The sequence below is a fragment of the Phalangium opilio genome, unplaced genomic scaffold (assembly GCF_054372755.1).
Source record: "Phalangium opilio isolate 3A_F unplaced genomic scaffold, DU_Popi_V2 ptg000537l_1, whole genome shotgun sequence".
Classification (NCBI taxonomy): Eukaryota; Metazoa; Arthropoda; class Arachnida; order Opiliones; family Phalangiidae; genus Phalangium; species Phalangium opilio.
In genome coordinates this window covers 1824832-1837319 of record NW_028324243.1, presented here as the reverse complement: position 1 = coordinate 1837319, position 12488 = coordinate 1824832, and the positions used below count along the sequence as shown (strand labels likewise).

General features: G+C 36.5%; 2 long non-coding RNA genes across 8 annotated transcripts; one reads left to right on the top strand and one right to left on the bottom strand.

The window, feature by feature from the left end:
* The first annotated feature begins 783 nt into the window (after positions 1-783).
* Positions 784-4646, top strand: LOC149588753 (uncharacterized). Of its 7 annotated transcripts, XR_016379879.1 has the most exons (4): positions 784-1246; positions 1301-1382; positions 1539-1644; positions 1723-2777. It is a non-coding gene; the product is annotated as an uncharacterized LOC149588753 (long non-coding RNA). The 7 variants fall into 7 exon arrangements; XR_016379880.1 differs by adding an exon at positions 3777-4646 and having other exon boundaries at positions 784-1644; positions 1723-1822; XR_016379878.1 differs by adding an exon at positions 3228-3514 and having other exon boundaries at positions 784-1644; positions 1723-1822.
* On the bottom strand, positions 1998-3796 carry LOC149588754 (uncharacterized). Its single transcript, XR_016379883.1, has 2 exons — positions 3500-3796; positions 1998-3335 (listed from the first exon to the last, which is right to left on the bottom strand). It is a non-coding gene; the product is annotated as an uncharacterized LOC149588754 (long non-coding RNA).
* Positions 4647-12488: the final 7842 nt, after the last annotated feature.

Genomic DNA, 12488 nt, shown 5'->3' with positions numbered 1-12488 from the left:
TACGCTTAAGACCTGAAACAAAAACGGCTTTTTTTAACTAAACGTTTGACATTACGAAATTATAACGAAAGAGAAGTCCCATGCAAAGAGAAAATTTTTCCGCTCTCAGACACGCATGGCGTGGTTTATATGCTACAGCCTTCCCAGACCCCCATATCAGGCGGTGTCAGGAAACAATTCTACAGGGCCGGTAGGCCCTTGTAGATATGACATGACACCCTTCCGTAATGTTAAACAAAAAGTCACACCTTTTAGGGTTAGCGTCCCATAGAAAAAGCATTAAAAAAAATTCGGTTTTTTAAGGAAATTGAGACAGGCCATACGGAAAAACTATAGCGAAGTTAGTTTTAGGAATGCTTCTAAATTAACAAGCATTTCTTAAATGAGAAACTTACGTGTTTCGATTTTTAATTAATGAATTCTAATTTTTGTAATTTAACTAATTAAGATAGTACGTCAAAAATTTACTTTTGGGTCAGAAGTCAGCCTAACCTCCTAGCGCGTTTAAACTTATTTCCCCATTTTCGTTCTCATTGATAACTAGAACGGCCTAGCTTTTTGCGTGCTAACAAGTTACGTTGATAAATTTCAAACGTTTGCTTTTATGTGGAAAATTCCTAATTTCATAACAGACGACAGTAAGGCAACTAAAATTAATTACTTTGGTATTTCATCCGAGCTTGAACACCTTTATTTGGATTTGCTAATTATCTATAACACCCTTAAGAACAAATACTTTGTTATCAGGTCGAATTTTCATCTAAAAAATTAATTCAGGTAAATAATTACAGTTAATAGAGGTTTTTATATCTTTTGAAGTAAGTTTTTCGACGTTCTTTACGGCCAAGGCTTAGGTTGTATTTTAGTTAGTCTATGAAATTATAGTCTTTATAGTGTCTGTCCTCTTCAAAGATTATTAAAAAGGCTTATTTCCAGCTCTCATTTGTTTTGGAATTCTTTATATAGTCTGCTCCGTTTTATGCTAGAAACATTTCCTAACCAGGCTAACCCCAGGTTTTTTTTTTACTGTATTTACCATGTGCGCTTCCAATTTGAAGTAAAAAATGGCATATTTATTCAAATTATTAAGGTGTTGAAATAAAGATAGTGCTTTTCACCCTTTGAAAAGATCGAGAACTTCAAAATACTACTGGAAATGACAAAAAGTTCAATGTGTTTTCCTTACGGCAGTTTTAAGAGTCGTCGTGTTTACGTTAGCGCAGTTAATTCAACATTCTCATTTGAGGTATACAAGGTTTCATTATTTGTTAATCTCACTAAAATGCTACTAATTGTGAAGGTGTGTGATATAATTCCTGAAACTCAACCAACGTAGAGGACCAGATCATTCATTAAAACAATTTCTATACTATTGAACCAGTGTATGTTATGTTACGTTAATCATTTTAAAAACCATTTGTTACCAACAGTGGATTTTGTTAATTCATAAATATAACAGTGGTGCTGGTTAATCCAGGAGGACAGCGTCGTTATGTAATTTAATTAGTCAAATAATTTCCATGTTTACATCTGCGCAGATTTTTCAAACGTAACCACGTCAGCAACGGAGGGTTACGTTGTTCGTTATCTCCACAGTTCACATTGCCGTTTGTTTATTTGACTAAATTGCTATGAATTGTTTAGGTATTGAATTTAATTACTGGTATTCAAGTCAAAGTTGCCAAACTATAGAATCACATCATTCATTAACATATGTTATAGATGATCTTTATGTTACCGAAAATTTAGCACGGGGTGTGATAAAAATTGAACGCAATGTGTTGGCAAGAATGAAAAAACTCTTTTGAACTTTACTATAAAGGTAATTTGAAACTCATTTTATAAGCTAAATCAACACAGCCAAACCTCAATCCTTCATAAATTTAAACTTAATTAAGTATAATTAGCGTGAATTTAAAGATGAATTGTACATATTTTGGATGAGAACTCGAGTAACTTAAGATTTAAACTGAACAAGCTGTTAGTATAGCCCCATGTTTTCTATCTCATACTTGTTTAATTTAAATTATCTTTAAAGTACATTAATAGGCGCGAAATTCGAAAGTGTAGGGTAAAATAAGATTCAAAAGCTCCACTAAAAATTGCAATTAACGTGAAGTATATATTGAAAGTCATTTTATAACCTAAATGTACACTGCCGAAACACAATCCTACGTTAATTGGCACTCAATTAAATATAATTAACGTGAAATTAAACCAAATATATTCATTTTTTGGATAAAAACTCAAATAACTTTTAATCTTTTTTAAAACTACCCAAGCCATTGGTAAATCCCAATGTTTTCTATTTCACTTTTAAGTTAATTTAAACTATCTTGAAAGTACATTAATTGGCGCGAAATTCAAAAGTTTTGGGTAAAATAGTGACTGGCAAAAATGTTAAACTTCACTAAACGTTCCAATTAGGGTAAAAAATGCCAATAAATTATACTTTTAAGCTTAATCCACTCTCCCGAACCGCGCTCAAATTAAGATTAAAACATCACAAGTTTTTCGCACAGCCACAGATGTTTCCTATTTCACTTTCAAATTAATTTAATTCATCATTAAAATACATCGAAAGGTCTTACATATTTTAGGGTAATTGCAATTAAAGTTAATATTCTATCGAAACTTGTATCCACACTAGATAAACCGTTAAGTTAAACTTAATCAAGTATAATTAAATCAACCCAAAACATGAATGTTTTTGGGAAATTCATGGATACCTTATAATTAAACTAACAAATTATAATTAAAACTACACTTATCTTACACTCAGCCTCCATTTTCCTGTTTAATTCTTACACGTAAATAAATTGTCTTTTAAAAGCATTTTTCCCATATTGAAAAGAGAGCCATTGAAAAGGAGCGAAACTTAAAGGTTTGGGCGGGATGTTACAGTATTTGTGCCTTTTTAACAAGAGTATTGTTACAATTTTAACACTACCAGACTTAGAAATAGCACACGTCCACTGGTCCAAAACCAGTTTATTAATTGCTTGGACCAGTTTTTTAATTGAAAAAATTAATAATTAAGTTTTTTGATGGGAATTGAGGCGGGACCAGTTTAAAAATTCAAGCTTTCTTCCAATTTCTACTCTTAACTTTTCTCTTTCAAACACAATAAACCGTATCACTCTAGAGTTTAGACCCAAATGAAGGGCTTGCCAAGTGGTACCAGGTTTTGGTAGTGGTATTAAGTTAGATTTAAAACTATACGGCAGTCGGCAGTCTCGGCACGATTGGAATTTTGAAGTCTCGCAGAGTCAATTTAGTCAAACCTATCATTTATGGTCAAACTACCTTGAACCTTCTCGCAAGTGGGCTAGCGCCTATATATATCAACAAAAAACTTTACAATGGGACCAGTAGAAAGAATATTATGGTAAGAGTCACTGGTCCTAAGGACCAGTTTATTTTTTATAGACGTTAGGGGTCACTAATCCTGAGGACCAGTTTATAAGACCACGTATTTCTAAGCCTTAACAATACAGACCTTGTATTTCTAATGGGACCGGCAATACCGCAACACTGAGCCGAAAAACCAGGATGGTAATTGGTTGGGCCTATCGGGTGAGGGCATTGGAGCACCAAAAACATACCGCGGTGTCACGTGTCGAAAGTCAAAGCAACCTTCACCACTATAAACCCCATGACCCGCTCAATCTGGCAATCTTTGAAAACTTTGAGGTACTTCCGGTCCCTTTTGATATACAGGGTCTTCAGTGTAGCAGCTAAGTAGTAGAATTATAGTAGTTAGTTTCGTTTCCTAGCAAAATGCCAACCTATTCCAACCAGGAGAAATTGGACAAGATGTTTATTTTGGGTGAAGGTCGCAGTAACGTTCAACTAAAGGCAGTGCTTTATGCCGAACTGTTTCCACACCGACAACATCCGGTGCGAAGCACCTTTGCCGACATTGGCGAGCACCTTCGTGATTTCGGTAGTGCAAGATCGTGAATGTAGAAGAGACTGTATAGTCTGTAATGAGGATAGAGATTTTGACATCGTAGCACGTTTTGAAGCCAATTCATGCTAATAAGTAATAATAGAGCGGTGGAACAAGAAGTTGCACTATGCCTTTCTACTGTTTGTGCCAGTTTACAATGGCATCACTACCGGCATTATCATACCCCTTACATCATGCCTTAACGGACGAGGATTACCTAAGACGGCAATACCATTAGTCTTACCAGGCGTCATGAATTTACTGCTTGCAAATGTATTGCAAGACATGGACAGTCGTCTGCCTCAACCACAATGGTAGAAACGTCGAATATTTTCGTTGATGTGTTTACCAAACAGTTAAGAAGTTTTAATTTGAGGCCCACGTTCTAAGACCAATCGTAGGACTGTGCTTTAAAATATTTTGTTGTGTTCAGGCATATTCTCCAGTATTCTTTTTGTAACTTGTCACTAGCATATAATAATCATGAATTCCAGACATTTATTTACACGCTGTATAATTTAGTATGACATCAGCCGTTGGCAGTATTGGGGGTTGTACATAAAGGAAGGTGTTGGTCTGATCTCGACCACACTGTATATGTATAGAGTGTACGATACAAATAAACATTTTTATTCTATATTTTAAATATTGTAATTTTTAAACTTTATCTTAAATAAAGTACAAATTATATGCTTATCGAAATCTATGTTTTTTATATAAGTTAAATGTAATTAACGATACATAAGTTCTTCTTTCAACCCAAAATGTATGACGGTAGAGCTAACATAATTATTCAAAATTTAATTACATTAAGACTGAAGTGACAGATATTATAAAAAAACGTCTTGGTTTGGACCAAGGCCGAAAAAACAAACGATATGTGTGAGGTTTATCAATTGGCTGAAGTTTCAGATATTGCAATTTTTTTTAGTTATTTTTATCCATTTAATCCTTAAAAAATATTAAATTCAATCAACTGATTTTACTGTTAATCGATCTATTCCCTCTAAATTAATTGAAAAAATTACATATCTACGCTTTTTCAAGAACAATTACATTTTCCGAAAACATTTTATCATGAAATTAATTATTTTGAAGGGATTTCGTGTAAGCACCTTGACGGACATAGATTTAATTGTTGCTGGCTTGACAAATTTTCAAATTTGCACCCAAAAAAGTTTAAATCTGTAAGTTGCTAAGAAGACTGATGTTCAAAAAAACATGATAATTTAAATTTATTTTGTTCAGACTAGTTAATAAACTAAATAACTAATGTCGTCTATTTAAGACAAAGCAACATCGTTTATCCTGTGTGGTTTCATTTAGTAGGTAGCTATCTGTAACACTGGACAAATATGATATCGGTATATAACCAAAGGTAAGGGTAAAGATTGCATAAAAAGAAATACGTTTCAGTTCCAAAGGCTTGTTATATTCATCTCCATTCATTACCAGTTAAACGAAGAAGGTCACACTTAACTTAACCCCCCCCCCTTCCTCCATTTCCCCAATATATAAAATTTTACAATCACCAGTTGTTCCAGTGTTTTGGGTTATCTGAGCCGACGCAATACACCCAGCAAATATTACCATATAGGTCGAAACCTTTTCACGTGACATTAGTGAACGGTACATGACTCTTCGGACTTGCCCGCCAACCTTAATAACCTAAAACTATAAAACGTTCGTGTACAAGAATGATTATTGTTGTGGCTTGACACTCGCTAGCGCCTGAAGGACCGATCACTCAGTCCAATCGGTGTACATTTGTAAGAGAGTAGACCATTTTAGAAATTACATACAGAGAATTAAAACACAGGTGTGATGCCGCCATTAAGGTCCTCTCTCTCGCCTAGAAGCACCGCTATAGGCAGTGAAAGTTGACTAGCCTCCTGCCTGCAGTCAACTTTGTTACCGTCTGGCGGTGACCCTTGGTGCGAGGGAGAATACCCAATGGTGGCCTCGCCACTGTGTGTTTTCCGAAATGGTATTTACGCGTGCTAAAATGATTATGCGTAATACGTTACCGGTGTACAAGTAACGCCAACAATGTAGAAAGGGGTGGTGACGTTTCAAATTCTAAAGTACGAAGAGGGAAATTGCAGTGCAACCTTTACTTCATAGTCGCGACATTGGAAATGTAGCATTTCGTAGTACGAAATTAAATGTATGAATTCGTGCAACACCCTGCTTTGGAATCCACTTTTAAAAATTTACATTTTCCTTTCGAATTATGTCAAAGTTCGCTTGGTCTTTTTATACAGAGTATTTCAAATATTCATTATTGATCCCTCAGCACGTACTCCCTTCAAAATAATTAATTTCATGATAAAATGTTTTCGGAAAATGTAATTGTTCTTGAAAAAGCGTAGATATGTAATTTTTTCAATTAATTTAGAGGGAATAGATCGATTAACAGTAAAATCAGTTGATTGAATTTAATATTTTTTAAGGATTAAATGGATAAAAATAACTAAAAAAAATTGCAATATCTGAAACTTCAGCCAATTGATAAACCTCACACATATCGTTTGTTTTTTCGGCCTTGGTCCAAACCAAGACGTTTTTTTATAATTAGTTTATGACATAGTAACTTTATTAGTTATACAAAAGGTGGTCTCGGGTAACTTGTCTTAATTGAAAAGTTCCCCCAGTAGCACATGGGCCCCACAGTCCAATCTTTTAACAATCCGTGTGTTGGCTAGGTGTCTTAAAAACTCGGGACTGATAATACATGAAAACACAAGCCGAACAGCGACAAAGTTAACAATCCATTATTATTACTAATTTTCCGAATGCTCTAAATTCAGCCTGTTTTTTCTTACTCTAGAATATATTATGTCAGGCGCGTTCAAGTTTTAGTCTTGTTATGGGACAGTCCGCCGGCTTGACTATATTAAGTCTCGGATTTCCAGTTTTAGTCTGGTTATGAGACAGTCCGCTGGTTTTAGTATATCAAGTCTCGCCTTTTTAGTTTTAGTTTGGTTATGAGACAATCTGGCGGCTTGACTATGTTAAGTCTCGCATTTTCAGTTTTAGTCTTGTAATGAGACAGTCCGCCGCCTTCTCTGTATTAAGTGTGGCGCGTTCAAGTTATACTCTTGTTTTGAGACAGTGCGCCAGCTTTTCTATATTAAGTCTCGCTCATTCAGTATTAGTCTTGTTATGAGACAGTCCTCCGGGTTCTCGCACGTTTAAGTTTTAGTCTCTCAAAACAAGAGTATAACTTGAATACGTAACGTAAATAGAGGAGGTTCTTGTAAGGTTTAGAGTAGGTATCGAAAGATGCTAATATTACCACTACTGTCCTTGAGTCGTTCGTTTCGATGATAGGCAAAGTATTGTAAATTCGGCGTCCTGCCGGTCCTAGTTTGTGCACGAATGTGGCTCGTTGCGTTGCAATGTCCTCCTCTGCTGCGAATTTCGCTGCGATGGCATATATTTCATATCCTTCCTTGTACTCGAACCAGTTTGCTGCTGGGTTAGCACCTGGTTCGAACTGGACGGGACTCTTAAAAGACGTCATGCTTAGGCTTCGGTGCTTGATGTGGAATGTTGCGATTTCTAAGTAGCCAGGCTAGGGTGTAGTCGTTTGCAGTCGTATCCCACCTCTATCACCATGTTATAAATTGAAGTCGGTCAGCAAATGGTTTGAAACGTAAGCACTTTATTTAAGTTGAGTCTAACATGATAAGACTACACTCGACTCCGCGGATCTAGTTTATAGGTATAATCCCAATGGACCGAATTCCCAATGAACCGAAATCAAATTCAACCGAAATACACCAAACTAGATAAGAAACTAGCGGAACGGCGGGTTTTCGAACCACTGGGATTTGCGTAGAGGGGATCCTATCGATTCGAATGCAACGGGGTGACGTTGATTTAGGACAGGTTAGGTTAGGGTCGGTTTAGTTTAGGTTGAGTTAGGATTAGGGTTAGGGTTAGGTTAGGTTAGGTCAGGTCAGGTCAGGTCAGGTTAGGTTAGGTAAGGTTAGGTTAGGTTGAGCGACGTAAATGTTTCGTACTTTTCATGAAAATACCATTGGAAACTTTCTTTAGAACACTATTCAATTTGAAACAACCAAGTTGAAATAAAAAGAGAAAAAATTATTAGAGTTTACTTCAAGTTAAAGCTGCGTTTTGTAATTTTTAAAGACGAATTGTTTTTTATGTTTATTATAAAAGCTGAAATTTCCTACACCGAATCCAAGTTTACAAAATAAATCCCAGCAGCCTTTGGTGCCAGATATAATCCACCCAAAGCATCGTCTGCTATTCTGTCTGATAGATGGTAAACGATACCACTACAGCTGTGACGTACGCGGGTCCCATTGCCCTCTACATTGTGGAAGCTGCGGTCCGAGACTCCTTTGTCATCTGCTCCTGGTGATACATCAGGCAAGTCAGGCTTGCGAAATAACAGGCAGAACGAAGGGTAGAAAATAATAAATATAAAAATTAAAATTGGAATATGCCTATATGATAAAATCGATTTGAGATTCTTTATCTTATCAGCTAAATTTTAAGACAAAATATTTTATCATTTTAAGAATCACTCTGCGCATACCTAGACCTTCGCATTGGTTCTTTGCCTACGGAATAAGTATCTTAAAAATATAATTTCGTCTCGTGATTTGCGCTCTTTACTAAGAGATCATTCATAAAAGTAAATTTGCTTTGGCTCATTGAGGATTTTAAAAGTTTTTATTATTTTATTATTAAATATAAGTAATTTAATACTAAAAGCTGTAATCTTGTAGGGAAAGAGCGCCAACCGAAACTTTTTTCTTAAAGAACCCCAAACACCACCCTCTATTTCTTTTCAAACGGTTCTCCATTCTATTAAAAAATATTAATAAAATTTGGACGAAAATTTTCAAATAACAAGACTTCCATCGAGTTTCGAATTGAAGAATGGTCGTTTGCTTTATTGAAATATTTTACTGGACCTCCCCTAGCCCTTAGACGCATTCATAATCATTTATTAAAAGACAGACATGAACGCTAATTGAAATTAGGAGGTTAAGTGTTATAAGCTGACATGACCATATGCAATAGGTCCGCCTTGTTTGCGAGTATTCTTTTCTCCATGTGAATAACAAATAATAGAAAAGAGAAGCAGGCTTTATTAATAAGCCTCACATTTGCGCTAAACGCGGGTGGCTAAAGGCAACCCCCGTTTAGCGAAGCTCAGTCGCGTAGCGAATGTTCCTAACATGGAAGTTATCTCCTCTGAAGTTGTTTCATATATGTGAAATAGTCGAATTCTTCTATTTGAAGGGCTCTCATGCAGCGCTCATGCCATCATGAATGAGATTTTCACTGGGCTGCAATGAGTTCGGCCGAAGACCCAGACATAATTAATATGAGTTCTAAATATTATGATATCATGGCCCAAATAACAATATTTTCAAAATGCTTCTCCTTTTCAAAACACTCGTGTTTTCTCTTAATGAACGTCTGATTTGTTTCTAAGTATTGCGCCACAAGACCAATCATCTATATATATGCATATAATGCCATAATATCTAACAAGCTTGATATTTAATTAATTATTGCCACTCTAATCGAAGATGTCATATTTGTAATAAAGGCTGATTACTCGTGACCTTCTCATTTGAATTGAATTTGGTGAAAACTTTTCAAATATAATCGACCCCAAGGAATCCAAAAATAGCATTTATAACCGCGGGAATCCAATATTTTAAAAGTTTGACACTTCCGGTTTCCGGTATAAGTTTGCAAAGGACAACTGTCAAACGCGTAAAATATGAAAGAGGAATGCGAAACCATTATAACGCACTTTTTTTCAGAGAGCTTACTTGAATAGCCTTCGAAATATAGTGAAATATGTGCGAAAACTGCAACGCGCAAAGACTTTTTTAACAGACTGTACCAAAGACCAAATTTAAAAAAATTAAACCTGGTTCGTTATTTTGACAAAATAATAAAGAACCTTTACGTAAATGCCAAATGTCACGAATTTCCAAGTACTAAACTCCCCGACGAACTGAAAATTTTCAAACTAAACGAGTGAATCTTTCACATTCAAATGAAACGAGCAGAAAGACTTCACCGACTTGATCGTAAGATTTTAGCGTAGTCTGAATGGACCTTGAAACTTGACCTACATTATTTTCCACAAAACAATCGAACAACAATAGTCGTCTAAATGGAATGTCTGCCAACCGTAAACAACAGTAGAATTTATTTCCGTAGAAAATTTGATTAGTTTTCTTTCAATACCCAACTTTTCTATCATTGGTTTATTAAAATAAAAGAAGATTCTTTGGGGTGTCGAAAAAAAGTAAACATCAAAATTGAATTAACACTTATATCGCGTCAAATTCAGGTTTTCTTCTCAAAATTCAACATTTTCATTTCAGTTACCTTAGCAACAGTTAAAAGAGCAGCAGCGAGTGGTTAACAAGTTTGAAAAACCAAAACTTTACCTCTCCGAGTCAAGCGTAGGACTACTACTACAAACTTATTAACCTAGATATAGAATTATTTCTCTATTTTGAAATAAAAATTTACGAATTATTAAAGCAGTATTCCAAGCATAGCGAATATACAGTAAAGCAGACGACATTTACATCCAATAAAGGTATGTTTTGGACGCATGGAAATCAGTCAATGGAGTAGTAGTAGTAGTAGGGGGGACACAGTCCTGCCTTTGGCAGTATCAAATTTTTCGATCGTCATTTTTGAACGTCGAGAGAAAATATTTTTCTTTTTAGTTGACGTTGCAGTTCACAGGTGGAATTTTAAACTTAGTACAGGGAAGAAATTATATTTTTAACATTTCTTCCTCCACGGACAATCGAACCGCGGACCTTTCACTTGCTAGCCCAGTGCTATACAGCCTCGCCTAACATCGCTTGTTAAGAAACGGTCTCGAATAAAGCGCTATACTCGGAGAGAGAGGTTTGTCACGGGCACGGTCCCCTTCTCTCTCTCTATCTCTTCAACTAGGAGTCATGATCTTATCCGAGGCCAGGAGATATAACTTCGCGGTTGGAGAGGCAAAAGCATATTAAATAAATTTTTATCACTGTTTAGGGTAGGGCATCGAGGGGCTATTCGCTCTGATTTTATGCACGGTAAATCATTTAAGCATTGTAAAAGCTAGCGTTATTCACTCATTAGGGTAACGTATAGAGGGGTTATCCACTCAATAGTGTAGGTATGGAGGGGCTATTCACTCGTACGATGTGGCTACTATTACGAGCCCTTGGGTCAAAGAACTTTGCCTTGGGTCGTCTTGTTTATTTCGGAGCGCTCCGGGAGCGCTCGGATCACCTCAAAGAAAAATGCTAGGAGATAATCTTTGGGGATTGCCTCTCATAAATCGCGGGTGATGATTGGCCGGTAGGTCGCTATACCATAATTCAAATGCATGTTTTGGATACAAAACTTCAATTATGGTTTAATACTATAAATAGCTCTTCAAAAATCAGAAAGAATTCAAGGCGGCATATTTCAACATAAGTAATCAGAACAAAAATACTTAATTTCTGTCAATAATGTCCCTTTAAGTACTTTGGCACCTGGTTTGATTCTTATTTTCTAAGACAATATAGTGACCCGGAGTCAGAGACCTGCACGGGCCGAGTTTTTCAGGCCCGACCCAAGCCCGGCCCGGTTTTAGCATTTTAAATAAGCCCGAAACCCGGCCCGAGTCCGAGTACATTGTTGGTTTTTCGGCCCGGTCCGGCCCGGCCCGTTACATGCATTATCCAAGCCCGGCCCGGCCCGGCCCGACACATTGCATGAATTGAACAGGCCCGACCCGGCCCGGCCCGTTACACGTAGTGCAGTTGTAATTTTTATATTTTTTTACATAAAATCAATGATTTGAATTCATATTTGCTTTAGCGTCGTGTATTTTTCATTTCTTTTGATAATTGTTCGTTACATTTGTCCTTAGAAGCTTATACTCATTTAATTATCTTTCATTTGAACTTTGGATTAAATGATAATCAAGTTCGGCCCGGCCCGGCCCGGCCCGTTAATTTCCAAAATTTTAAAAGCCCGACCCGGCCCGGCCCGTTAATTTTCAAAATTTTAAAAGCCCGACCCGGCCCGGCCCGATACAATTTTCAAAAGTGGAAAGCCCGGCTCGGCCCGACCCGATCGGGCCGGGCCTCGGGCCGGAGTTCCGATGAAAAGTATTAGGTTTGAAAATTCAAATGCGCGTCTATCGTGACATGCATATCCTTCAGAAGAGGCTTATGTATTACGAAAACCATATTTCCTAAGCTATAATTTAGTACAATTTATTTCTATTGATTATATTATCAAGTGGATAAAAAACTTTCGAATATAATAGCGATATAGCTTCATATTCACTAGAACTCTGAAAGATCACGAAGATAGAAGTGATTACAGAATTGAAGCTTGTGTTCCGCCTCAACATCAAGACCCGTCGCTTCCTTCTCATACGAACTATGCCCTTATCCCATAATGCAACTGGGGTGACTGTCAGATTTCTGGGACTACAGGTAAGCAAATTTAAACCGAAAATGCCTAT